General features: G+C 41.6%; 4 long non-coding RNA genes across 6 annotated transcripts; 2 read left to right on the top strand and 2 right to left on the bottom strand.

Annotated features, from left to right (window-relative positions):
• The first annotated feature begins 3,277 nt into the window (after positions 1-3,277).
• LOC127923851 (uncharacterized) lies at positions 3,278-5,577 on the top strand. The gene is made up of 3 exons (XR_008115775.1): positions 3,278-3,656; positions 3,752-4,111; positions 5,537-5,577. It is a non-coding gene; the product is annotated as an uncharacterized LOC127923851 (long non-coding RNA).
• A 1,932-nt stretch (positions 5,578-7,509) lies between these two features.
• On the bottom strand, positions 7,510-8,746 carry LOC127923854 (uncharacterized). Of its 3 annotated transcripts, none has more exons than XR_008115779.1 (3): positions 8,710-8,746; positions 8,439-8,642; positions 7,510-7,542 (listed from the first exon to the last, which is right to left on the bottom strand). It is a non-coding gene; the product is annotated as an uncharacterized LOC127923854 (long non-coding RNA). The 3 variants fall into 3 exon arrangements; XR_008115777.1 differs by lacking the exon at positions 7,510-7,542 and adding an exon at positions 7,789-7,842; XR_008115778.1 differs by lacking the exon at positions 7,510-7,542 and adding an exon at positions 8,000-8,040.
• Positions 8,590-9,060, top strand: LOC127923853 (uncharacterized). The gene is made up of 3 exons (XR_008115776.1): positions 8,590-8,630; positions 8,765-8,900; positions 8,969-9,060. It is a non-coding gene; the product is annotated as an uncharacterized LOC127923853 (long non-coding RNA).
• Positions 9,061-12,975: 3,915 nt separating this feature from the next.
• Positions 12,976-15,071, bottom strand: LOC127923850 (uncharacterized). The gene is made up of 3 exons (XR_008115774.1): positions 14,970-15,071; positions 14,691-14,737; positions 12,976-14,229 (listed from the first exon to the last, which is right to left on the bottom strand). It is a non-coding gene; the product is annotated as an uncharacterized LOC127923850 (long non-coding RNA).
• Between the last annotated feature and the right edge of the window lie 12,166 nt (positions 15,072-27,237).

The following is a 27,237-nucleotide window of genomic DNA, read 5'->3' as shown; positions in this document are numbered from 1 at the left end:
CTGTGTACTTTGACAGTATTACCTGATGTAAACTTAGGCTACAGTTTGGATGACAGTTACTGTATTGAAAATGCACAAGGCTGCACTTCTATGGCATATATCAATTTCAACAGTACTATTTACATATTACTGTATGTGGGTTATTGATTGAAAGAGACTGGACAACCCAAGGGGCACAAAGGGAAAAAAACTAAATTAGAAAGAAACACAGGAAACCACCCCTAAGGCACAACTTTGCCCGCAGCACTGTTGTGCTGTCTCTACACATCCAGACGTTCCTGTCTGTCGGCCCACATATTCTCATCCACATCACACCGGATATTTTCCCTTCCAATGCAACGTGGAAAGAATCTTTTGGAATGCCTTATCCATCCTCTGCAGGCGTCTACTGTGATGTCCTCACATGCTGCATCCATTGCAGCCAGCAGGGTCATCTGTGTGTGTGGCTGACGATCGTACACCTTCCACCTCCATGCTGAAAATAACTACTCAATTGGATTAAGGAATGGTGAATAAGGTGGGAGGAATTCTATGAGCATCCTCGGGTGGGTCACAAACCATTGCCTTATGATGTTTGATCGATGGAAACTCACATTATCACAAATGACCACATACTTTGGCAAATCCTCTCTAAGCAGACCCCTCTCATCATCAGGGATGAGAGCCCTGTAGAAGTCTCTAAAAAAAGTTAAGTAGATGCTGGGTGTTGTATGGCCCATAAAGGGGGATATGGGTTAGGACACCATGCTCGAAATAGCAGCACACATGGTGATATTTCCTCCCCGTTGGCCCTGGCAAATCCACAGTAGCTCTGTGACCGATGACATTCCGGCCGCCTTCTGCATTTGGTCAGGTTGAAGCCACGTATACAAAGTTGTGAGAGGTTCACTTGATTCCAACTCCATTATACGCTATATCCCAGAACACACAGTTGAATTTGTTTTGGTAAGGAAGAGTGACATAAAATGTATATATATTGCATGTTCGTACCACAGCAATGGAAATGTGTGCAGTTTATACTTACTGTACTATGTATCACTATAAAATGTTGCTGTAAAGTAGTTACATAGATATATGTTTTACCTGTATACTGGTACCGTAGCTCCTTAACTCTGTCCTCATTCCTTTGGAATGGTACACGTACAGCTGTTTTCATACTCATCTGGTTTCTATATACAGCACCCTGTAGATGGTTGAGATGCGAACCGTATGGATGTTTTCAAAGACATCGTTGTCTTCTATAATGGTCCTTTGTATTTCCTGAGTCTCATGGCATTGTTTGCTGGGACCGTGGTGCAAATAGCCTCCCTCCTGTTGAGGTGTGAAAAGGCGTCCTCTGCCACCGGTTTGAGGTAATCTTGCAGTCCTATGTGGGGAAATGCAGTGATGCATCGCACGCTTTCACATAGACAAAAACTATGCGAACACACATTTTACTGTAAAACATACAGGTGGGTGCATGTAAGGTGCAGTATGTATCTGTATAGAGTATATTTCGGTATGCTGTGAAATACAAAAGTGGACTACTGTAATATGAAGCATTGTAGGAAGTATACAGTATACTGCTTATATACAGTAACAGTGCACTGTACATTGGTGGACATACCTGTTCTCTCTTCGAAACGTTTGAACTATTGAGGACACGGTTGATCTCCCAATATTCGGCTGCACCCTTCGACCCGCCTCAGCCATTGTAAGGCCATGATTGACAACATGGTCTACAATAGTGGCCCATATGTCATCAGATATGCGCCTATGTCCTCTTCTGACTCTTCCTCTGTTTTGCCTTCCACCACGCATCCTTGCTCCTCTTCTTCCTCCTCTGGGTGTTGACCCTGTTCATTTCCTGGTTCGTCCATTATTGGAAAATTGCAACTCTGTGTTGTGGTCTGTCTATATATGCTTGCCAATTGATTCTTCATAATATAATAATAATAATATATGGTCCTTCTATAGCTCAGTTGGTAGAGCATGGCGCTTGTAACGCCAGGGTAGTGGGTTCGATCCCGGGACCACCCATACGTAGAATGTATGCACACATGACTGTAAGTCGCTTTTGGATAAAAGCGTCTGCTAATGGCATATATTATTATATATATATATTATCCAATCAAAGCTACTGTAGATATAACATGATGCTGATATGATCAGTCCAATCTGATGCTAATATCAATGCTAATATCTGCTAAATGGCTATATATCTGCTAAATGGCATATATTTATTATATATATATATTATTCTTCATGAGATGCAACTTTGAGCAATTTAGATAATTGGTTGATTGTTGGTTGAACTAACACTTTCCATTCCTTCATGAGTGAGGGTCAATTTCACCTGCACCATTCAACAATTCACGTTTTTGTACAAAAGGTCTAATAGAAATGTAAAAACTATGCTTGACAGTTTATGACAAATAGTTCAACAATTTTGCATGTAATGGCTTATGCAAGGAACTAATGCCTAGATGTTTTGAGGGGGTAAGACTATTCAACAGAGAACCATGTACTATATTTTGATCAACATGACATGAGCAATTGATAATGTGGAAAAAGCTGACACTTGTACATTATCAATTGCAATTTGTTCAAAAGGAATAAGAAATTGCTTTAATGATGTACACAAGTAACTAGATGATTTGGAATTTGTACAAGTAGTATCAAGAATTGCACTTTTGATCTAAGAAATGCACCAAAGCGACTGGAGAAAAACTGTAAGCAAACGAGTGTTTGCACACCTGATGACTGTGTTGAACCAATAGGTTGGAGGGTAATTTGACAGTCAGTGCTTTGGTATTGCAAGGATGTGACTTCATGATAGATTTTTGTGTGTAATGTATGTTAAGTGTGTTTTTAGTGTTTTGAAAATCACTGTGTGTAGAGTTTTGCAAACAAGTGTGAGGTTGACAATGTGCTTATAGTTGTGCAAATATGGGCTGATGTTTTGCTTCTTGAGTGTAAGGTTTTGCTAATAGTGTACTACTGCTTTCATTTGAGTGTGTAATCAATCCAAAAAACTGTAACACACACACACATGCTGGACACAAACACACACACATTGGACACACACACACACACACAGCACAAACATTGGACACAAACTCACATTGGACACATACACACACACACACTGGACACAAACACACACACACACACACACACACACTGGACACACAAGCACTGGACACAAACACATTGGACACACACAGACACATTGGATACACACACATGCTGGACACACACACACAAGCACACACATTGGACACAAGCACACACATTGGACACACACACACACAGTGGACACACACACACACACTGGACACACACACTGGACACACACACACACACACACACTGGACACACACACACACACACACACACACACACACACACACGGCTTCCCTATAATTGTGAGGACCTTGACACAGGACCTTCAAATGAGGACCATCATTTCTGAACAAACAGACACATTTTTCCATCACTAAGTGGTCCCATAAACACAGATATCACTTAACCTGAAAAACTCCAATGGAGAAATAGCCATGCAGAGCAACAGTCTAGTGAGGACCAGTGGTTGCTAGGCAGTTCCTGTATCAAAGGTTCTAGAACAGCTTCTATCCCAGTTCTATCTGCCTGTTAAATCAGTTTCTGGATCACAGGTTCTAGAACAGCTTCTATCCCAGTTCTATCTGTCTGTTAAATCAGTTTCTGATCCCAGTTCTATCTGTCTGTTAAATCAGTTTCTGGACCACAGGTTCTAGAACAGCTTCTATCCCAGTTCTATCTGTCTGTTAAATCAGTTTCTGGACCACAGGTTCTAGAACAGCTTCTATCCCAGTTCTATCTGTCTGTTAAATCAGTTTCTGGACCACAGGTTCTAGAACAGCTTCTATCCCAGTTCTATCTGTCTGTTAAATCAGTTTCTGGACCACAGGTTCTAGAACAGCTTCTATCCCAGTTCTATCTGTCTGTTAAATCAGTTTCTGGACCACAGGTTCTAGAACAGCTTCTATCCCAGTTCTATCTGTCTGTTAAATCAGTTTCTGGACCACAGGTTCTAGAACAGCTTCTATCCCAGTTCTATCTGTCTGTTAAATCAGTTTCTGGACCACAGGTTCTAGAACAGCTTCTAAATCAGTTTCCAGTTCTATTCAATTCATTCATTTCAATTCCATTCAAGGGCTTTATTGGCATGGGAAACATGTGTTAACATTGCCAAAGCAAGTGAGGTAGACAACATACAAAGTGAATATATAAAGTGAAAAACAACAAAATTAACATTAAACATTACACATACAGAAGTTTAAAAACAGTAAAGACATTACAAATGTCATATTATATATACATATATATATATATATATACAATGTACAAATAGTTAAAGGACACAAGATAAAATGAATAAGCATAAATATGGGTTGTATTTACAATGGTGTTTGTTCTTCACTGGTTGCCCTTTTCTCGTGGCAACAGGTCACAAATCTTGCTGCTGTGATGGCACACTGTGGAATTTTACCCAAAGATATGAGAGTTTTTCAAAATTGGATTTGTTTTCGAATTCTTTGTGGATCTGTGTAATCTGGGGAAATATGTCTCTCTAATATGGTCATACATTGGGCAGGAGGTTAGGAAGTGCAGCTCAGTTTCCACCTCATTTTGTGGGCAGTGAGCACATAGCCTGTCTTCTCTTGAGCCATGTCTGCCTACGGCGGCCTTTCTCAATAGCAAGGCTATGCTCACTGAGTCTGTACATAGTCAAAGCTTTCCTTAATTTTGGGTCAGTCACAGTGGTCAGGTATTCTGCCGCTGTGTACTCTCTGTGTAGGGCCAAATAGCATTCTAGTTTGCTCTGTTTTTTGTTAATTCTTTCCAATGTGTTAAGTAATTATCTTTTTGTTTTCTCATGATTTGGTTGGGTCTAATTGCGCTGTTGTCCTGGGGCTCTGTAGGGTGTGTTTGTGTTTGTGAACAAAGCCCCAGGACCAGCTTGCTTAGGGACTCTTCTCAGGTTCATCTCTCTGTAGGTGATGGCTTTGTTATGGAAGGTTTGAATTGCTTCCTTTTAGGTGGTTGTAGAATTTAACGGCTCTTTTCTGGATTTTGATAATTAGTGGGTATCGGCCTAATTCTGCTCAGCATGTATTATTTGGTGTTCTACGTTGTACACGGAGGATATTTTTGCAGAATTCTGCGTGCAGAGTCTCAATTTGGTGTTTGTCCCATTTTGTGAAGTCTTGGTTGGTGGCGGACCCCAGACCTCACAACCATAAAGGCCAATGGGCTCTATGACTGATTCAAGTATTTTTAGCCAAATCCTAATTGGTATGTTGAAATTTATGTTTCTTTTGATGGCATAGAATGCCCTTCTTGCCTTGTCTCTCAGATCGTTCACAGCTTTGTGGAAGTTACCTGTGGCGCAGTTCTATCTGTCTGTTAAATCAGTTTCTGGACCACAGGTTCTAGAACAGTTCTATCTGTCTGTTATCTAGAACAACTATCCCAGTTCTATCTGCCTGTTAAATCAGTTTCTGGACCACAGGTTCTAGAACAGCTTCTATCCCAGTTCTATCTGTCTAAATCATTTCAACCTAAACTTCTATCAGTTCTATCTGTCAAATCAGTTTCTGGACCACAGGTTCTAGAACAGCTTCTATCAATTCTATCTGAAATCCTGGACCAGGTTGGTTCCAGTTCTATCTGCCTGTTAAATCAGTTTCTGGACCACTTCTAGAACATTCTATTTCTATCTGCCTGTTAAATCATCAACCTAAACTGTTTCCATCAGACTATTAGAACTTGACTGTTTGTTCCTTTTCTGATCTTTTACCACTTTGCATTTTTTATGATATATTTTACTGTTTGTGTTTGTACCACAGGAGGTTGGTGGGACCTTAATTGGGGAGGACAGGCTTGTAATGGCTGGAGAGGAATAAGTAGAATGGTATCAAACACGTGGTTTCCATGTGTTCCATTTCATTCACTCTGTTCCAGACATTATTATGAGCCGTCCTCCCCTCACCAGCCTCCACTGGTATGTACTGTCCTATATGTGAGAGATCCAAGGAATTACAATGTATGTATTACTTTTAATACCTGCAAATGGCAAATAAACTACTAGAAGTCCTTATGAATGTCTGCAGCCGACTAGACTGTTGGCGTCTGACAAGAGGTGAAAATATTACAGGAATATTCTGCAAATGTTGATGAAGACGTCACTCAATCCACCCAAAACAACATGCAGTCTTTCCACAAGACTCCCATGAAGTTATAGTGTGACGTTATGAGTTGACGTTAAAGTAACATTCTCAGAACATACTGCACTTGTTTTATACTGTTTTAGATGGATCCTCTGTTTATCATCTTGTTTTATACTGTTTTAGATGGATCCTCTGTTTATCATCTTGTTTTATACTGTTTTAGATGGATCCTCTGTTTATCATCTTGTTTTATACTGTTTTAGATGGATCCTCTGTTTATCATCTTGTTTTCATACTGTTTTAGATGGATCCTCTGTTTATCATCTTGTTTTATACTGTTTTAGATGGATCCTCTGTTTATCATCTTGTTTTATTCTGTTTTAGATGGATCCTCTGTTTATCATCTTGTTTTATTCTGTTTTAGATGGATCCTCTGTTTATCATCTTGTTTTATACTGTTTTAGATGGATCCTCTGTTTATCATCTTGTTTTATACTGTTTTAGATGGATCCTCTGTTTATCATCTTGTTTTATTCTGTTTTAGATGGATCCTCTGTTTATCATCTTGTTTTATACTGTTTTAGATGGATCCTCTGTTTATCATCTTTTCAACATTTTAAACTCTTAAATTTAAACCATTTAAACAATTAAACTGTTAAATTTAAACAATTTAAACAATACCACCGTTAAAATTAGTTGTACGTCTTTTATGTTGAATAACAAATAGTACAATTATATATGGATACGCTCTACACCGATGTCGCAGAAAGGCCATAAAGATCATCAAGGACAACAACCACCCGAGCCACTTGTTCACCCCGCTATCATCCAGAAGGTGAGGTCAGTACAGGTTCATCACCTCCCGAGCCACTGCCTGTTCACCCTGCTATCATCTCAGTACAGGTTCATCACCTCCCGAGCCACTGCCTGTTCACCCCGCTATCATTCAGTACAGTGCATCATCACCTCCCGAGCCACTGCCTGTTCACCCTGCTATCATCTCAGTACAGGTGCATCATCACCTCCCGAGCCACTGCCTGTTCACCCCGCTATCATCCAGAAGGAGAGGTCAGTACAGGTTCATCACCTCCCGAGCCACTGCCTGTTCACCCGCTATCATCCAGAAGGAGAGGTCAGTACAGGTGCATCATCACCTCCCGAGCCACTGTCTGTTCACCCTGCATCATCCAGAAGGAGAGGTCAGTACAGGTGCATCATTCCCGAACTGCCTGTTCACCCCGCTAATCCAGAAGGTGAGGTCAGGTACAGGTGCATCATCACCACCTGAGCCACTGTCTGTTCACCCGCTATCATCCAGAAGGAGAGGTCAGTACAGGTGCATCATCACCTCCCGAGCCACTGTCTGTTCACCCCGCTATCATCCAGAAGGTGAGGTCAAACATCATCACCTCCCCGAGCCACTAATCATCCAGAAGGAGAGGTAGGTGCATCATCACCTCCCGAGCCACTGCCTGTTCACCCCCACTATCATCCAGAAGGAGGTCCAACAGGTGCATCATCACCTCCCGAGCCACTGTCTGTTCACCCTGCTATCATCCAGAAGGAGAGGTCACGGTGCATCATTGAGCCACTGTCTGTTCACCCCGCTATCATCCAGAAGGAGAGGTCAGTACAGGTGCATCATCACCTCCCGAGCCACTGTCTGTTCACCCGCTATCATCCAGAGGAGAGGTCAGTACAGGTGCATCATCACCACCTGAGCCACTGTCTGTTCACCCCGCTATCATCCAGAAGGAGGTCAGTACAGGTGCATCAACCACCGAGCCACTGCCTGTTCACCCCCGCTATCATCCAGAAGGAGAGGTCAGTACAGGTGCATCATCACCTCCCGAGCCACTGTCTGTTCACCCGCTATCATCCAGAAGGTGAGGTCAGTACAGGTGCATCATCACCACCTGAGCCACTGTCTGTTCACCCCCGCTATCATCCAGAAGGAGAGGTCAGTACAGGTGCATCATTACCACCGGCCACTGCCTGTTCACCCTGCTATCATCAGAAGGAGAGGTCAGTACAGGTGCAACATCACCACCCCGACTGCCTGTTCACCCTGCTATCATCCAGAAGGACAGGTCAGTACAGGTGCATCATCACCTCCCGAGCCACTGCCTGTTCACCCCCACTATCATCCAGAAGGAGAGGTCAGTACAGGTGCATCATCACCACCTGAGCCACTGCCTGTTCACCCTATCATCCAGAAGGAGAGGTCAGTACAGGTGCATCCACCTCCCGAGCCACTGCCTGTTCACCCCGCTATCATCCAGAAGGAGAGGTCAGTACAGGTGCATCATCACCTCCCGAGCCACTGCCTGTTCACCCCACTATCATCCAGAAGGAGAGGTCAGTACAGGTGCATCATCACCACCCGAGCCACTGTCTGTTCACCCCGCTATCATCCAGAAGGAGAGGTCAGTACAGGTGCATCATCACCTCCCGGCCACTGCCTGTTCACCCCACTATCATCCAGAAGGAGAGGTCAGTACAGGAGCATCATCACCTCCCGAGCCACTGCCTGTTCACCCCGCTATCATCCAGAAGGAGGTTCAGTACAGGTGCAACATCACCACCCGATCCACTGCCTGGTCACCCCGCTATCATCCAGAAGGTGAGGTCAGTACAGGTGCATCATCACCACCTGAGCCACTGTCTGTTCACCCCGCTATCATCCAGAAGGAGAGGTCAGTACAGGTGCATCATTACCACCCGAGCCACTGCCTGTTCACCCTGCTATCATCCAGAAGGAGAGGTCAGTACAGGTGCAACATCACCACCCGAGCCACTGCCTGTTCACCCTGCTATCATCCAGAAGGAGAGGTCAGTACAGGTGCATCATCACCTCCCGAGCCACTGCCTGGCTATCATCCAGAAGGAGAGGTCAGTACAGGTGCAACATCACCACCCGATCCACTGCCTGGTCACCCGCTATCATCCAGAAGGAGAGGTCAGTACAGGTGCATCAAAGCTGGGACCGAGAGACTGAAAAACAGCTTCTATCTTAAGGCCATCAGACTGTTTATCAGCCACCACTAACATTGAGTGGCTGCTGCCAACATACTGACTCAACTCCAGCCACTTTAATAATGGAAATTGATGGTAATTGATGGGAAAAAATGCATCACTAGCCACTTTACAATGCCACCTAATATAATGTTTACATACCCTACATTACTCATCTCATATGTATATACTGTACTCGATACCATCTACTGCATCTTGCCTATGCCGTTCTGTACCATCACTCATTCATGTATGTTTATGTACATATTCTTTATCCCTTTACACTTGTGTATATAAGGTAATTGTTGTGAAATCGTTAGGTTAGATTACTCGTTGGTTATTACTGCATTGTCGGAACTAGAAGCACAAGCATTTCGCTAAACTCGCATTAACATCTGCTAACCATGTGTATGTGACAAATAAAATGTGATTTTAGTGTATTTAGTTGTAAAGTATACAAGAAGATATTGTATTTTCATAATAAAACATTGAAACAAGAAAAGGCATGTTAATTGTGAAAACAATTTCGTTTTTGATTTTACATTGCCTTCTCCCCCAGTTGCAGGTTGATGTTTGTCATGAATCTTGACATGGAGGCAGAACTGTGTGATTTCCTCCAGATATTTAGAACCTGTTGAGGCTAGGGGGCAGTATTTTCACTTTTGGATGAAAGGCGTGCCCAGAGTAAACTTCCTCCTACTCAGTCCCAGATGGGAATATATGCATAATAGTATTGCTGGTGGATAGAAAACACTCTGAAGTTTCTAAAACTGTTTGAAATATGTATGTGAGTATAACAGAACTCATATGGCAGACAAAAACCTGAGAAGAAATCCAAACAGGAAGTGAGAACTCAATTTAGAAAACAGTGCCATTGGTTGTCCATCTTAGATATGGATTTGCATTCACTTCCTAGGGCTTCACAAGATGTCACCGTCTTTAGATTCTGGTTGTATGATTCTACTATAAAGGTGGGGCTCATAATAGCTCTTTGAGTGGGTGGTCTGGCAGAAAGCCTCGGTCTCGTTCCGGCGCGGTCACGAGAGTGTCCTCCCGTTCCTATGCTTTTCTTCAACAATGAAATTCTCCAGTTGGAACCTTATAGCTGATTAATGTTTAAAATATCCTAAATATGGATTGCATACATCATTTGACTTGTTTCTGTGACCTGTAATGGAACTTTTTGAGTTTTGTCTGGAGGAATTGCTCGTGCTTTTGAGGGTTGAATGCTGGGCTGAGCAAGCTAACAACAAGTGGCTAAATTATGGGCTTTTTGGAACTTTATGGAACAAATCAGTCATTTATTGTCGAACTGGGATTTCTGGAACTGCCTTCTGATGAAGATATTCAAGGTAAGTTTATATTTATAGTGTTTTTGTAGCTTCTGTTGACGCCAAAATGGCGGCTATTTCTTTGGGTTCTGAGCTACGGTCTCAGATTATTCTTTGTCCGTAAAGATTTTAAAAAATCAGACACAGTGGTTGCATAGAGGATACATTTATATTTAATTCTGTGAATCACACCTATATTTTATCAATGTTTATTGTAGTATTTCTGCAAAATTACCGGATGTTTTGGAATCAAAACATTACTGCATGTAACGCGCCAATGTAAACTGAGATCCTTTATATATATATGCACATTATCGAACAAAACACACAATACATGTATAACATGATGTCCTATGAGTGTCATCTGATGGAGATAATCAAGGTTAGTGATTCATTTGATCTATATTTATGCTTTTGTGACTGTGACAAATCGCTGTGTGTGTTTTTGAATTTAATGGTCATCTAACATAAAAACCCCAGAGTTTCAGTTGGCCTTATGTGTTTACACAACCCATTTGTTCCTGCCCAGTTGGAATGGTCTCTTTAACATTTTATTACTCCTTGTCCTGTCACACTTTCTTCTTATGAACTCATATTGTTATCAAACATACAGAGTATAAGTTTACCTAGTGTAATGATATTCGTCTGCTGTTAGAAGAGAGGCAGAGCGAAATGCAGCGTGTAGGTCACTCATGACCTTTAATAAAGATAAAGCGGTACATGAAATAATTGAAAATACAAAAACAACAAACAAGTGAAACAAATTACAGCCTATCTGGTGACTAACACTAAGACAGGTACAATCACCCACGAAATACAACGCGCACTCAGGCTGCCTAAAATACGGTTCCCAATCCGAGACAACTAGAATCAGCTGACTCCAGTTAGGAATCGCCTCAGGCAGCCAAGCCCCTAACTAGACACACCCCTAATAATACACACTCCCAATTAATACAAACCCTAATACGAAATACAACATATAAACCCATGTCACACCTGGCCTACCCAAACATATAACAAAAACACAAGATACAATGACCAAGGCGTGACACCTAGATACAATTCTATTTAAAATGGGGATTTTGTTTATTAATTTATCCATAATAATAATAAATCCATAATAAATTCAACAGTGAACCACCCAGATAGTTGCTAAGGACCTAGACCTGGAATCTTTTAGTAAGTGAGGCATTATGTAGATGGAACCTCTTTTAATCCTAACAATCTTTTTGTAGGAGTTCAAAGTTTATAAAACACTAATACGGTCGTTTATACAAACCCTTGTGAAGCGTGTGACCTATTCCAAGTTTACACGCGGAGCATTTTCATAGTTTGTGTCACGCCTACCAACACCACGTTTTTGCTTTGCTTTTGGGTCCACAGACCACTCTAGGATATGGTCACCATCTTCAGTTCACTTCTTAAACCAGATAGTTGCTAAGGAGGTTCCAATCACCATGTTTCCTTACACAGACCACAGAGTCTGTGTCGTGGTAAACCACCCAGATAGTTGCTAAGGAGGGGGTTCCAATCACCATGTTTCCTTACACAGACCACAGAGTCTGTGTCGTGGTAAGAACCCTCCTCTGCAGCTGCTCCATAACCCTGCATCACAACACTGTTTGCTACAGTGACCCTGCATCACAACACTGTTTGCTACAGTGACCCTGCATCACAACACTGTTTGCTACAGTGACCCTGCATCACAACACTGTTTGCTACAGTGACCCTGCATCACAACACTGTTTGCTACAGTGACCTGCATCACAACATTCTGTTGTACAAATTGTACGATTTGTTTAATTGAATTTCACACATTTAATAGTTTTGTATTTAATTTTATATTTGTTTCATGCAAACCAGTTGCTTTTCTTGTTTCAAGTATGTTTTATTATGAAAAGTACAATACATCCATACATCAAATTATCACATTTTAATGGTGTTATTATAAGAGTTTAAATGTTTAATTGGAAGAGGTCCTCGTGCATGTGTGTGTGTGAGAGTGTGTCCAGAGTGTGTCAGTGTGTGTGTTTTGTCCAGCCAGTGTGTGTGTGTGTGTGTGTGTGTGTCCTGTGTGTGCGTGTGTGTGTCCTGTGTGTGTGTCCACTGTGTGTGTGTTTGTCCACTGTGTGTGTGTGTCCACTGTGTGTGTGTATGTGTGTGTTTGTCCAGTGTGTGTGTGTGTTTTTGTTTGTCAGTGTGTGTGTGTGTGTGTGTGTGTTTTGTTTGTCCAGTGTGTGTATGTGTTTGTTCAGAGTGTGTGTGTGTGTGTCCAGTGTTTGTGTGTGTGTCCAGTGTGTGTGTGTTTGTGCAGTGTGTGTGTGTTTGTGTTTGTCCAGTGTGTACGTGTGTGTGTGTTTGTCCAGTGTGTGTGTGAGTCCAGTGTGTGTATGTGTTTGTTCAGAGTGTGTGTGTGTGTGTCCAGTGTTTGTGTGTGTCCAGTGTGTGTGTGTTTGTGCAGTGTGTGTGTGTTTGTGTTTGTCCAGTGTGTACGTGTGTGTGTGTTTGTCCAGTGTGTGTGAGTCCAGTGTGTGTGTGTGTTTGTGTGTGTGTTTGTCCAATGTGTGTGTGTCTTGTCTGTGTGTGTGAGTCCAATGAGTGTGTGTGAGTCCAGTGTGTGTGTGTGTGTGTGAGTCCAGTGTGTGTGTGTGTGTGATTCCAGTGTGTGTGTGTTTGTGTCCAGTCTGTGTGTGTCTTGTCTGTGTGTGTGAGTCCAGTCTGTGTGTGTGTGAGTCCAGTGTGTGTGTGTGTGTGATTCCAGTGTGTGTATGAGTCCAGTGTGTGTGTGTGAGTCCGGTGTGTGTGTGTGTGTGAGTCCAGTGTGTGTGTGAGTCCAGTGTGTGTGTTTTGTTTGTCCAGTGTGTGTGTGTGTGTTTGTCCAGTGTGTGTGTGTGTTTGTCCAGTGTATGTGTGTGTTTGTCCAGTGTGTGTGTGTGTGTGCATGTTTGTGTGTCCAGTGTGTGTGTCCAGTGTGTGTGTGTCTTGTCTGTGTGTGTGAGTCCAGTGTGTGTGTGTGTGAATCCAGTGTGTGTGTGTGTGAATCCAGTGTGTGTGTGTGTGTGTGTGTGTGTGTGTGTGTGTGTGTGTGTGTGTGTGTGTGTGTGTGTGTGTGTGTGTGTGTGTGTGTGTGTGTGTGTGTGTGTGTGTGTCCAGTTTGTGTGTCAGGTTATTATTTCAGAGGAGGAGCATTTCCAAACCCTAAACCCTGGATAGAGGGGCTCAGTGAATGTGGAGGTGAATGTGATCAGGTGGGTCAGTGTGTCAGAGGAGGCTCTATAGAAGGACAGAGTGCCGGCTGGCCAGTCCAGATACACCCTACTCTGTGGGAGCTGGAGGAGCGGACGTCTATGGTAGTGGGATTATTATTGTGACAGGCAATATAACTGTAGTCAGAGCAGTTCAGACTCCAGGATTTGTCATTGTATCCAAGCCAACAGTCATCACCCTTCCTCTCCTGCTGATTCCTTTATATGTCACTCCTATATCAGCCCCTCTCCCACTCCACTCTACCTCCCAGTAACAGCGCCCAGTCAGACCCTCTCTACACAGCACCTGTCCACAGCCCTCAAATCTCTCTGGGTGATCAGGATACGGCTGCTCCTCTCTCCTACATGTCACCTTTCTGTTCTCCTCAGACAGAGAGAGTTTTCTGTCTACTGTGTTTAGGTCCAGTGTGAGATCACAGACATCTGATGGATGAAACCAGACACAATATTAGAAACCATCATCATTCATATTAGAATGTTAACTCACTTTTCACTAATTAATTTCATGTAGATGTTTCTAGGTATCAAAGGAGAAGTTAAGGTAACTTGAGACTTGTTGAATGATCATATGTTATACTGTCTGGTAATATAAAACACACTTATTCCTATTAATTACACACACACACACACACACACACACACACACACACACACACACACACACACACACACACACACACACACACACACACACACACACACAACACACACACACACAGTCAAAGCAACTCTTTGTAAACTTTGTTGTCCCTGATTTCTGCTTCTGTAGAACTACAGCTGATATTTAATATGACCAAGTAAGCAATGATGGTGGTCTTTGACTTTGACTTAACTTGAATTAAGACTTATTCTTAGTCATATTCTTCACAGCAGTCAACACTCACATTTTCTAAGTCCAGGTTTCATTCTGTTCTCTCCACCATGTTCCACACTGTAGCGGTAAGCAGAAGAACAGACAGTCATTGAGGATACACCTGAACTCACACACACACACACACACACACACACACACACACACACACACACACACACACACACACACACACACACACACACACACACAGCATATAAATTTGTCCAAGTGGTGGTCAGAATGTTTGTCTTAACTAGCCTGATAAGTCCAACATCTCTGATATGAACATTGACATAAACCCTCTACATACTTGAGTTTCTCCAGTCTGCAGTGTGGATCCTCCAGTCTAGCAGAGAGCAGCTTCACTCCTGAGTCTCCTGGGTGATTGTAGCTCAGGTCAGCTCTCTCAGGTGTGAGGTTTGACCTCAGAGCTGAGACCAGAGAAGCACAGCCTTCCTCTGTGACTAGACAGCCTGACAGCCTGCAAAGAGTCAAATCATATTAAAATCACACTGATATTCTTTGGAGGTGAAAATAGTGGCAGTATATTTTTTCAACATATTCAGATATATCAGTGTCCTGAAACCTTCCATATCTATTCGTAAAATAGTGTATCATCATAAAAAATGACAAATGATCATTTTATTTTCTCCATATTCATGTCAAACCCTGATCTGTTCACCTCACCTATATATCCTGCCCTGGTGTTCCTGGTGTATATATCCTGGTGTATATGTCCCTGGTGTATATATCCCTGGTGTATATATCCCTGGTGTATATATCCCTGGTGTATATATCCCTGGTGTATATATCCCTGGTGTATATATCCCTGTGTTTCCCTGGTGTATATATCCTGGTGTATATATCCTGGTGTATATATCCCTGGTGTATATATCCCTGGTGTATATATCCTGGTGTATATATCCCTGTGTTTCCCTGGTGTATATATCCCCTGGTGTATATATCCTGTGGTGTATATATCCCTGCTGGTGTATATATCCCTGGTGTATATATCCCTGGTGTATATATCCTGTGTTTCCTGGTGTATATCCCTGTGTTTCCCTGGTGTATATATCCCTGGTGTATATATCCCTGGTGTATATATCCCTGGTGTATATATCCCTGTGTTCCCCTGGTGTATATATCCCTGGTGTATATATCCCTGGTGTACATATCCCCCTGGTGTATATATCCCTGGTGTATATATCCCTGTGTTTCCTGGTGTATGTATCCCTGGTGTATATATCCCTGTGTTCCCTGGTGTATATATCCCTGTGTTTCCTGTGTTTCCTGGTGTATATATCCCTGGTGTATATATCCCCTGGTGTATATATCCCTGGTGTATATATCCCCCTGGTGTATATATCCCTGGTGTATATATCCCCCTGGTGTACATATCCCTGGTGTATATATCCCTGGTGTATATATCCTGTTTCCCCTGGTGTATATATCCCTGGTGTACATATCCTGGTGTATATATCCCTGGTGTATATATCCTGTGTTCCTATAGTGTATATATCCCTGGTGTATATATCCCTGTGTTCCTGGTGTATATATCCCTGGTGTATATATCCCTGGTGTATATATCCTGGTGTATATGTCCTGGTGTATATATCCCTGTGTATATATCCTGTGTTTCCCTGAATTGTATATATCCTGGTGTATATCCTGTGTGTATATATCCCTGGTGTATATATCCTGGTGGTGTATATATCCCTGGTGTGTATATATCCCTGGTGTATATATCTGGTGTATATATCTGGTGTATATATCCCTGGTGTACATATCCCTGAATTGTATATATCCTGGTGTACATATCCCTGAGTGTATATATCCTGGTGAATATATCCCTGGTGTACATATCCTGGTGTATATATCCCTGGTGTATATATCCTGTGTTCTGGTGTACATTTCCCTGGTGTATATTATCCTGTGTTCCTGGTGTATATATCCCTGGTGTATATATCCTGGTGGTACATATCCCTGGTGTATATATCCCTGTGTTTCCTGTGTATATATCCTGGTGTATATATCCCTGGTGTATATATCCCTGGTGTATATATCCTGTGTTTCCCTGGTGTATATATCCCTGGTGTATATATCCTGTATATATCCTGGTGTATATATCCTGTGTTTCCTAGTATATATATCCCTGGTGTATATCCTGGTGTATATCTGGTGTATATATCTGGTGTATGTATCCTGTGTTTCCTGGTGTATATATCCCTGGTGTACATATCCTGTGTTTCCCTGGTGTATATATCCCTGTGTTCCCTGGTGTATATATCCAGTGTTTCCTAGTGTGTTTCCCTGGTGTATATATCCTGGTGTATATATCCTGGTTTATGTATCCTGTGTTTCCTGTATATATCCTGGTGTATATGTCCCTGGTGTATATATCCTGTGTATATCCTGGTGTATATATCCTGTGTATATCCTGTTTCCTGTTATATCCTGGTGTATATATCCTGGTGTATATATCCTGGTGTATATATCCCTGTGTTTCCTGGTATATATATCCTGGTGTATATATCCCTGGTGTATATATCCTGGTGTATATATCCATGAATTAATATGTATCTGGTGTATGTATCCCTGTGTTTCCTGGTGTATATATCCTGATTGTATATATCCCTGGGTGTATATATCCTGTGTTCTGGTGTATATCCCAGTGTTTCCTGGTGTTATATCCTGAATTGTATATGTCCTGTGTTTCCCTGGTGTATATCCCTGTGTTTCCCTGTATATATCCCTGGTGTATATATCCCTGGTGTATCCTGTGTATATATCCTGGTTCCTGTATATATCCCTGGTGTATATATCCCTGGTGTATATTGGTGTATATATCCCTGTGTTTCCTAGTGTATATATCCTGTGTATATATCCCCTGGTGTATATATCCTGTGTTTCCTGTGTATATCCCTGGTGTATATATGTGTATATATCCCCCTGGTGTATATATCCTGGTGCTTTATCCTGATTCCACAATTGTATATATCCCTGTGTTTCCCTGTGTATATATCTGGGTGTATATATCCCTGTGTTTCCTGGTGTATTTATCCCTGTGTGTATATATCCTGTGTTATCCTGTGTATATGTCCTGTGTTTCCTGGTGTATATATCCATGTGTTTCCCTGGTGTATATATCCCTGTGTTTCCTGGTGTATATCTGGTGTATATATCCCTGTGTTTCTCTGGTGTATTTATCACTGTGTTTCCCTGGTGTATATATCGGTGTTTCCCTGGTGTAATATTTCCATCCCTGGTGTACATATCCCTGTGTTTCCTGAGTATATCCCTGTGTTTCCCTAGTATATATCCATGTGTTTCCCTGTATATATCCTGGTGTATATATCCCTGGTGTATATATCCCTGGTGTACATATCCTGTGTTTCCCTGGTGTATATATCCACTGTGTTTCCCTGGTGTATATATATCCTGGTGTATATATCCCTGGTGTATATATCCCTGTGTTTCCTGGTGTATATTTCCATGGTGTATATATCCTGGTGTATATATCCCCTGGTGTACATATCCTGTGTATTCCCTGTATATATCCTGGTGTATATATCCTGTGTTTCCCTGGTGTATTTATCCTGTGTTTCCTGGTGTATATGCCCTGGTGTGTATATATCCTGAATTGTATATATCCCTGTGTTTCCCTGGTGTATATATCCATGTGTTTCCTGGTGTATATATCCTGTGTTTCCTGGTGTATATATCCCTGTGTTTCCCTGGTGTATTTATCCCTGTGTTTTCCCTGGTGTATCCCTGTTTCCCAGGTGTATATATCCTGTGTTTCCCTGGTGTATATATCCCTGGTGTATATATCCTGTGTTCCCCCTGGTTTCCCTGGTGTATATATCCCTGGTGTATATCCCTGTGTTTCCCTGGTGTATATATCCATGTGTTTCCCTGGTGTATATATCCATGTTTCCTGTGTATTTATCCTGTATATATCCTGTGTTTCCTGGTGTATATTTCCATGGTGTATATATCCTGGTGTATATATCCTGGTGTACTGTGTTTCCCTGGTGTATATATCCCTGGTGTATTTATCCCTGTGTTTCTGGTGTATATATCCCTGGTGTATATATCCTGGTGTATATATCCTGGTGTATTTGTCCTGTGTTTCCTGGTGTATATATCCCTGGTGTGTTTCCTATATATATCTCTGGTGTATATATCCTGTGTTTCCCTGGTGTATATATCCCTGGTGTTTCCTGGTGTATATATCCTGGTGTATTTGTCCTGGTGTATATATCCTGGTGTATTTATCCCTGTGTTCCCTGGTGTATATCTCCTGAATTGTATTTATCCCTGTGTTCCTGTATATCCCCTGGTGTATATATCCCTGGTGTATATATCCCTGTGTTTCCCTGGTGTATATATCCTGTGTATATATCCCTGGTGTTTCTGGTGTATATATCCCTGTGTTCCCTGGTGTATATATCCCCTGTGTTATATCCCTGGTGTATATATCCCTGTGTTTCCCTGGTGTATATATCCCTGGTGTATATATCCCTGTGTTTCCCTGGTGTATATATCCCTGGTGTATATATCCTGTGTATTCCTGGTGTATATATCCTGTGTTTCCCTGTGTATATATCCTGTGTTTCCCTGGTGTATTTATCCATGGTGTATATATCCCTGTGTTTCCCTGGTGTATATATCCCTGGTGTATATATCCCTGGTGTATATCCCTGGTGTATATATCCCCTGGTGTATGTATATATCCCTGGTGTATATATCCCTGGTGTTATATCCCTGTGTTTCCCTGGTGTATATATCCCTGGTGTTTATCCTGGTGTATATATCCCTGGTGTATATATCCCAGTGTTTCCCTGTGTATATATCCCTGTGTATATATCCTGTGTTTCTGGTGTTATATCCTGGTGTATATATCCTGTGTTTCCCTGGTATTTATCCTGTAAATATCCCTGGTGTATATATCCCTGTGTTTCCCTGGTGTATATATCCCTGTGTTTCCCTGGTGTATATATCCTGGTGTTATATCAGGTGTATATATCCTGTGTTTCCCCTGGTGTATATATCCCTGGTGTATATATCCCTGTGTTTCCCTGGTATATATCCCTGTGTTTCCCTGGTGTATATATCCCTGGTATATATCCCTGTGTTTCCCTGGTGTATATATCCTGTGTTTCCCTGTGTATATATCCCTGTGTTATATCCTGGTGTATATATCCTGTGTTTCCTGGTGTATATATCCTGTGTTTCCTGGTGTATATATCCCTGGTGTATATATCCCTGTGTTTCCCTGGTGTGTATATATCCCTGTGTATATATCCTGGTGTATTTACCCTGTGTATATATCCCTGGTGTATATATCCCTGGTGTATATATCCCTGTGTTTCCTGGTGTATATATCCCTGTGTTTCCCTGGTGTATATATCCTGGTACTGTGTTTCCCTGGTGTATATATCCCTGTGTTTCTGGTGTATATATCCTGTGTTTCCCTGTGTATTTGGGTGTTTCCCTAGTGTATATATCCCCTGTGTTTCCCTGTATATCCTGGTGTATTTATCCCTGTGTTTCCTGGTGTATATATCCTGTGTATATATCCCTGTGTTTCCCTGGTGTATATATCCCTGGTGTATATATCCTGTGTATATATCCTGGTGTACATGGTGTATATATCCTGTGTTTCCTGTATATATCCCTGGTGTATATATCCTGTGTTTCCTGGTGTATTTGTCCTGTGTTTCCCTGGTGTATATATCCCTGTGTATATATCCCTGGTGTATATATCCTGTGTTTCCCCGGTGTATATATCCCTGGTGTATATATCCCTGTTTCCAGTGTGTGTATATCCTGGTGTATATATCCCTGTGTTTCCTGGTGTATATATCCCTGTGTTTATCCCTGTCCCTGGTGTATATATCCATGTGTTTCCCTGGTGTATATATCCCAGTGTTTCCTGGTGTACATATCCCTGGTGTATTATCCCTGGTGTTCCCTGGTGTATATATCCTGTGTTTCTGGTGTATTCCCTATCCCTGTGTTATATCCCTGAATCCTGGTGTATATATCTGTGTTTCCTGTATATATACAGTGTATATATCCCTGTGTTTCCCTGGTGTATATTTTATCCTGTGTATATATCCCCCTGGTGTATATATCCCTGGTGTATATATCCTGTGTTTCCTGGTGTATATATCCCTGTGTATATTATCCCTGGTGTATATATCCCTGGTGTATATATCCTGTGTTTCCTGGTGTATATATCCTGTGTTCCTGTGTTTCCTGGTGTATATATCCTGTGTTTCCCTGGTGTATATATCTAGTGTATATATCTGGTGTATATATCCCTGTGTTTCCTGGTGTATATATCCTGGTGTATTATCCCCCTGGTGTATATATCCTGTGTTTCCCTGGTGTATATATCCTGTGTTTCCCTGGTGTATATATCCCTGTGTTTCCTGGTGTATATATCCCTGGTGTATTTATCCTGTGTTTCCTGGTGTATATATCCTGTGTTTCCTGGTGTATATATCCCTGTGTTTCTGGTGTATATATCCCTGGTGGCATCTGTGTTTCCTGGTGTATATATCCCTGGTGTATATATCCCTGTGTGTATTATCCCTGTGTATATATCCCTGGTGTATATATCCTGGTGTATATATCCCTGGTGTATATATCCCTGTGTTTCCTGGTGTATATATCCTTGGTGTGTATATCCCTGTGTTTCCCTGGTGTATATATCCCTGGTGTATATATCCCTGTGTTTCCCTGGTGTATATATCCTGGTGTATTTATCCCTGTGTTTCCTGGTGTATATATCCCTGTGTTTCCTGGTGTATATATCCCTGGTGTATATATCCCTGTGTATATATCCCTGGTGTATATATCCCTGTGTATTTATCCCTGGTGTATATATCCCTGGTGTATATATCCCTGTGTTTCCTGGTGTATTTATCCTGTGTATTCCTGGTGTGTATATCCTGGTGTATTTATCCTGTGTTTCCTGGTGTATATATCCTGGTGTATATATCCTGTGTTTCCTGGTGTATATATCCCTGTGTATATATCCTGGTGTATATATCTAGTGTACATATCCTGTGTTTCCCTGGTGTATATATCCCCGGTGTATATTATCCCTGGTGTATATATCCCTGGTGTATATATCCCTGGTGTATATATCCTGTGTTTTCCTGGTGTATTTATCCTGGGTGTATTTATCCTGGTGTATTTATCCTGTGTTTCCTGGTGTATATATCCCTGTGTTTCCCTGGTGTATATCCCTGGTGTATTTATCCCCCTGTGTGTTATATCCCTGGTGTATATATCCCTGTGTTTCCCTGGTGTATATATCCCTGTGTTTCCTGTATATATCCCTGTGTTTCCCTGGTGTATATATCCCTGGTGTATATATCCCTTGTTTCCCCTGGTGTATATATCCCTGGTGTATATATCCTGTGTTTCCCCTGGTGTATATATCCCTGGTGTATTTATCCCTGGTGTATATATCCCTGTATATATCCCTGTGTGGTGTATATATCCCTGTGTTTCCCTGGTGTATATATCCCTGTGTTTCCTGGTGTATATATCCCTGTGTTTCCTGGTGTATATATCCCTGTGTTTCCAGTTGTATATATCCCTGTGTTTCCCTGGTGTATATATCCCTGGGTGTATTTATCCCTGTGTTTATCCCTGGTGTATATATCCCTGTGTTTCCCTGGTGTATATATCCCTGGTGTATCCCTGGTGTATATATCCCTGTGTTTATCCCTGGTGTATATATCCCTGGTGTATTTGTCCCTGGTGTTTCCCTGGTGTATATATCCCTGTGTATATATCCCCTGTGTTTCCCTGGTGTATATATCCCTGTGTTTCCCTGGTGTATATATCCCTGGTGTATATATCCCTGTGTTTCCCTGGTGTATTTATCCCTGGTAAATGTATTTATCCCCTGGTGTTTCCCTGTGTTTCCTGGTGTATATCCCTGGTGTATATATCCTGTGTTTCCTGGTGTATATATCCCTGGTATATATCCTGGTGTATATATCCCTGTGTTTCCCTGGTGTATTTATCCCTGTGTTCCTGGTGTATATATCCCTGTGTTATCCCTGGTTTCCCTGGTGTATATATCCTGGTGTATATATCCCTGTGTTTTCCCTGGTGTATTTATCCCTGTGTTTCCTAGTGTATATATCCTGGTGTATATATCCCTATCCCTGTGTTTCCCTGGTGTATATATCCATGGTGTATATATCCCTGTGTTTCCCTGGTGTATATCCCCCGTGTTTCCACAGTGTATATATCCCTGTGTTTCCTGGTGTATATATCCCTGGTGTATTATCCATCCCTGTGTATATATCCTGGTGTGTATATCCTGTGTTTCCTGGTGTATTTATCCTGTGTTTCCTGTGTTATATCTGGTGTATATATCCCTGGTGTATATATCCCTGGTGTATATATCCTGTGTTTCCCTGGTGTATATATCCTGGTGTATATATCCCTGTGTTTCCTGTATATCCCACGTGTTCCCTGTGTTTCCCTGGTGTATATATCCCTGTGTTTCCTGTGTATATATCCCCTGGTGTATATATCCCTGTGTTTCCCTGGTGTATTTATCCCCTGTGTTTCCTGGTGTATATCCCTGGTGTATATATCCCTGTGTTTCCCTGGTATTTATCCTGTATATATCCCTGTGTTTCCCTGGTGTATATATCCCTGGTGTAGCATATATCCCTGTGTTTCCCTGGTGTATATATCCCTGGTGTATATATCCCCTGTGTTTCCCTGGTGTATTTATCCCTTGTGTGTTTATCCTGTTTCCTGGTGTATATATCCTGGTGTATATATCCTCCCTGGTGTATATACCCTGGTGTATATATCCCTGTGTTTCCCTGGTGTATATATCCTGTGTATATATCCCTGTATGTTTCCCTGGTGTATATATCCTGGTGTATATGTCCTGTGTTTTCGTGTTTATATCCTGGTGTATATGTCCTGTGTTTCCTGGTGTATATCCTGTGTTCCTGGTGTATATATCCTGTGTTTCTGGTGTATATATCCCTGGGTGTTATCCTGTGTTTCCTGGTGTATATATCCCTGGTGTATATATCCCTGTGTTTCCCTGGTGTATATATCCATGTGTTTCCTGGTGTATTTATCCTGTGTTTCCTGGTGTATATATCCCTGGTGTATATATCCCTGGTGTATATATCCCTGGTGTATTTATATATATCCTGTGTTTCCCTGGTGTATATATCCCTGGTGTATATATCCTGTGTTTCCCTGGTGTATATATCCTGGTGTATATATCCCTGGTGTTATCCCTGTGTTTCCCTGAAATGTCCCTGGTGTATTTATCCTGTGTTTCCTGTGTATATATCCCTGGTGTATATATCCCTGTGTTTCCCTGGTGTATATATCCCTGGTGTATATATCCCTGTGTTTCCTGGTGTATTTATCCCTGTGTTTTCCCTGTGTTTCTAGTGTATATATCCTGGTGTATATATCCCTGTTTCCTGGTGTATATATCCTGTGTTTCCTGGTGTATATATCCTGGTGTATATATCCCTGGTGTATATATCCCTGTGTTTCCCTGGTGTATATATCCCTGTGTTTCCTGGTGTATATATCCCTGGTTTCCCTGTATATATCCCTGTGTTTCCCCCTGGTGTATATATCCCCCTGTGTTTCCTCGTGGTGTATATATCCTGTGTCCTGGTGTATATCCCTGTGTATTCCCTGTGTGTATATCCTGTGTTCCCTGGTGTATATATCCCTGTGTTTCCCTGGTGTATATATCCCTGGTGTATTTATCCCTGTGTTATATCCCTGTGTATATATCCTGGTGTATATATCCTGTGTGTTTCCCTGGTGTATATATCCTGGTGTATTTATCCCCCTGTGTGTTTCCTGTGTTTCCACAATTGTATGAAATATCCCTGGTTTCCCTGTGTATATATCCCCCTGGTGTATATATCCCTGTGTTTCCCTGTGTGGTGTATATATCCCTGGTGTATATATCCCTGTGTTTCCCTGGTGTATATATCCCTGGTGTATATATCCCTGTGTTTCCCTGGTGTATATATCCCTGTGTTGCCTATTTATTATCCCTGGTGTATATATCCCCCTGTGTGTATATCCTGGTGTATCCCTGTGTTTCCCTGGTGTATTTATCCCTGTGTTTCCTGGTGTATATATCCCTGGTGTATATCCCCTGTGTTTCCCTGGTGTATATATCCCTGGTGTATATATCCCTGTGTTATATCCCTGTGTTTCCTGTGTATATATCCCTGGTGTATTTATCCTGTGTTTCCCTGGTGTATATATCCCTGTGTATATATCCTGTGTTTCCCTGGTGTTATCCTGGTGTATTTATCCTGGTGTATTTATCCTGTGTTTCCTGGTGTATATATCCTGTGTTTCCTGTGTATATATCCTGTGTTTCCTAGTGTTTCCCTGGTGTATATATCCTGTGTTTCCTTCCCTGGTGTATATATATCCCTGGTGTACATATTATCCCTGTGTTTCCTGGTGTATATATCCTGTGTTTCCCTGAATTGTAAATATCCCTGGTGTATTTATATATCCCTGTGTTTCTGAATTGTATATATCCTGGTGTATATATCCTGTGTTCTTGTTATCTGTGTTTCCACCCTGTGTTTCCTGGTGTATATCCTGGTGTATATATCCTGTGTTTCCCTGGTGTATATATCCCTGTGTTTCCCCTGGTGTATATATCCCTGTGTATATATCCTGGTGTATATATCCTGTGTTTCCTGGTGTATATATCCTTGTGTATTTATCCTGTGTTTCTCAATTGTATATATCCTGGTGTATATATCCTGTGAACCTGGTGTATATATCCTGGTGTATATATCCCTGTGTTTCCCTGGTGTATATATCCCTGGTGTATATATCCCTGTGTTTCCCTGGTGTATATATCCTGGTGTATATATCCTGTGTTTCCTGGTGTATATATCCTGGTGTATTTGTCCTGGTGTATATATCACAGATATATATCCTGTGTTTCCCTGGTGTATATATCCCTGGTGTATTTATCCCTGTGTTCACAATTGTATATATCCCTGTGTTTCCTAGTGTATATATCCCTGAATTGTGTATATATCCTGTGTTTCCCTGGTGTATATATCCTGGTGTATATATCCCTGGTATATATCCCTGTGTTTCCTGGTGTATATATCCTGGTGTATATATCCCTGTGTTTCCCTGGTGTATATATCCTGAATTGTATTTATCCTGTGTTTCCCTGAATTGTAAATACCCAGGGAAACACAGGGTATATATCCCTGTGTTTCCAGGGAAACACTGGGATAAATACATTTATCCCTGGTGTATATATCCCTGTGTTTCCCTGGTGTATAAATACACCAGGTGTTCCTATGTTTCCCTGGTGTATATACACCCTGTGTTCTGGAAACACAGGTGTATATATCCCTGGTGTATATATCCAGGGAAACCTGACAGGTGTAAATATCCTGGTGTATATCCTGTGTTTCCTGGTGTATATATACACCAGGGAAACACAGGTGTATATATCCTGTGTTTCCTGGTGTATATATCCTGGTGTATATATCCTGTGTTTCCTGATGTATATATCCTGGTGTATTTATCCCTGAGTATATATCTGTTGTATATGATCACCAGATTGTATAACACAGGGGATATATCCTGACATATATCCTGTGTTTCCCTGAGCTATCCTGGTGATATATCCTGTGTTTCCTGGTGTATATACACCAGTGTATATATCCCTGTGTTTCCCTGGTGTATATATCCCTGGTGTATATATCCTGTGTTTCCCTGGTGTATATACCTGTGTTTCCTGGTGTATATATCCCTGGTGTATTTATCCTGTGTTTCCTGGTGTATACACCAGGAATACACAGGATATATATATATCACCAGGGAAACACAGGGTATTTTCCCTGAAATATATCCCTGCTGTATATGTCCCTGGTGTATGTATCCCAGTGTTTCCCTGGTGTATTTATCCCTGGGAACACATATCTGGTGTATATATGTATATATCCCTGCCACCAGGTGTATATATCACCTGGTGTATATATCCTGTGTTCCCCTGGTGTATATCCTGTGTGTCCTAGTGTAGATATCCCTGTTTTTCCCTGGTGTATATATCCCTGGTGTATATATCCCACGGGTGTATATATCCCTGGATATATTCCTGTGTTCCCCTGAGGTGTATTTATCCCTGTGTTTCCCTGGATATATCCCTGGTGTATATATCCCTGGTGTCATATCCTGTGTTTCCTGAATATATATCCTGGCGTATATCCCTGGTGTACATATCCCTGGTGTATTTATCCCTGGTGTATATATCCCTGTCCCTGTGTTTCACTGAGTGTATTTATATCCCCCTGGTGTATTTATCCCTGTGTTCCTGATTTGTATATATCCTGTGTTTCCCTGGTGTATATATCCCTGGTTTCCCTAGTGTATATAACCTGGTGTATATATCCTGTGTTTCCCTGTATATATCCCTGTGTTCCCTGTATATATCCCTGTGTATATATCCCTGTGTTTCCCTGGTGTATATCCCCCTGTGTTCCCTGGTGTATATA

The sequence above is a fragment of the Oncorhynchus keta genome, unplaced genomic scaffold (genome assembly GCF_023373465.1).
Source record: "Oncorhynchus keta strain PuntledgeMale-10-30-2019 unplaced genomic scaffold, Oket_V2 Un_contig_3309_pilon_pilon, whole genome shotgun sequence".
Lineage (NCBI taxonomy): Eukaryota > Metazoa > Chordata > Actinopteri > Salmoniformes > Salmonidae > Oncorhynchus > Oncorhynchus keta.
The sequence above is the reverse complement of the archived record's forward strand: the minus strand, read 5'-3'. Positions and strand labels throughout refer to the sequence as shown.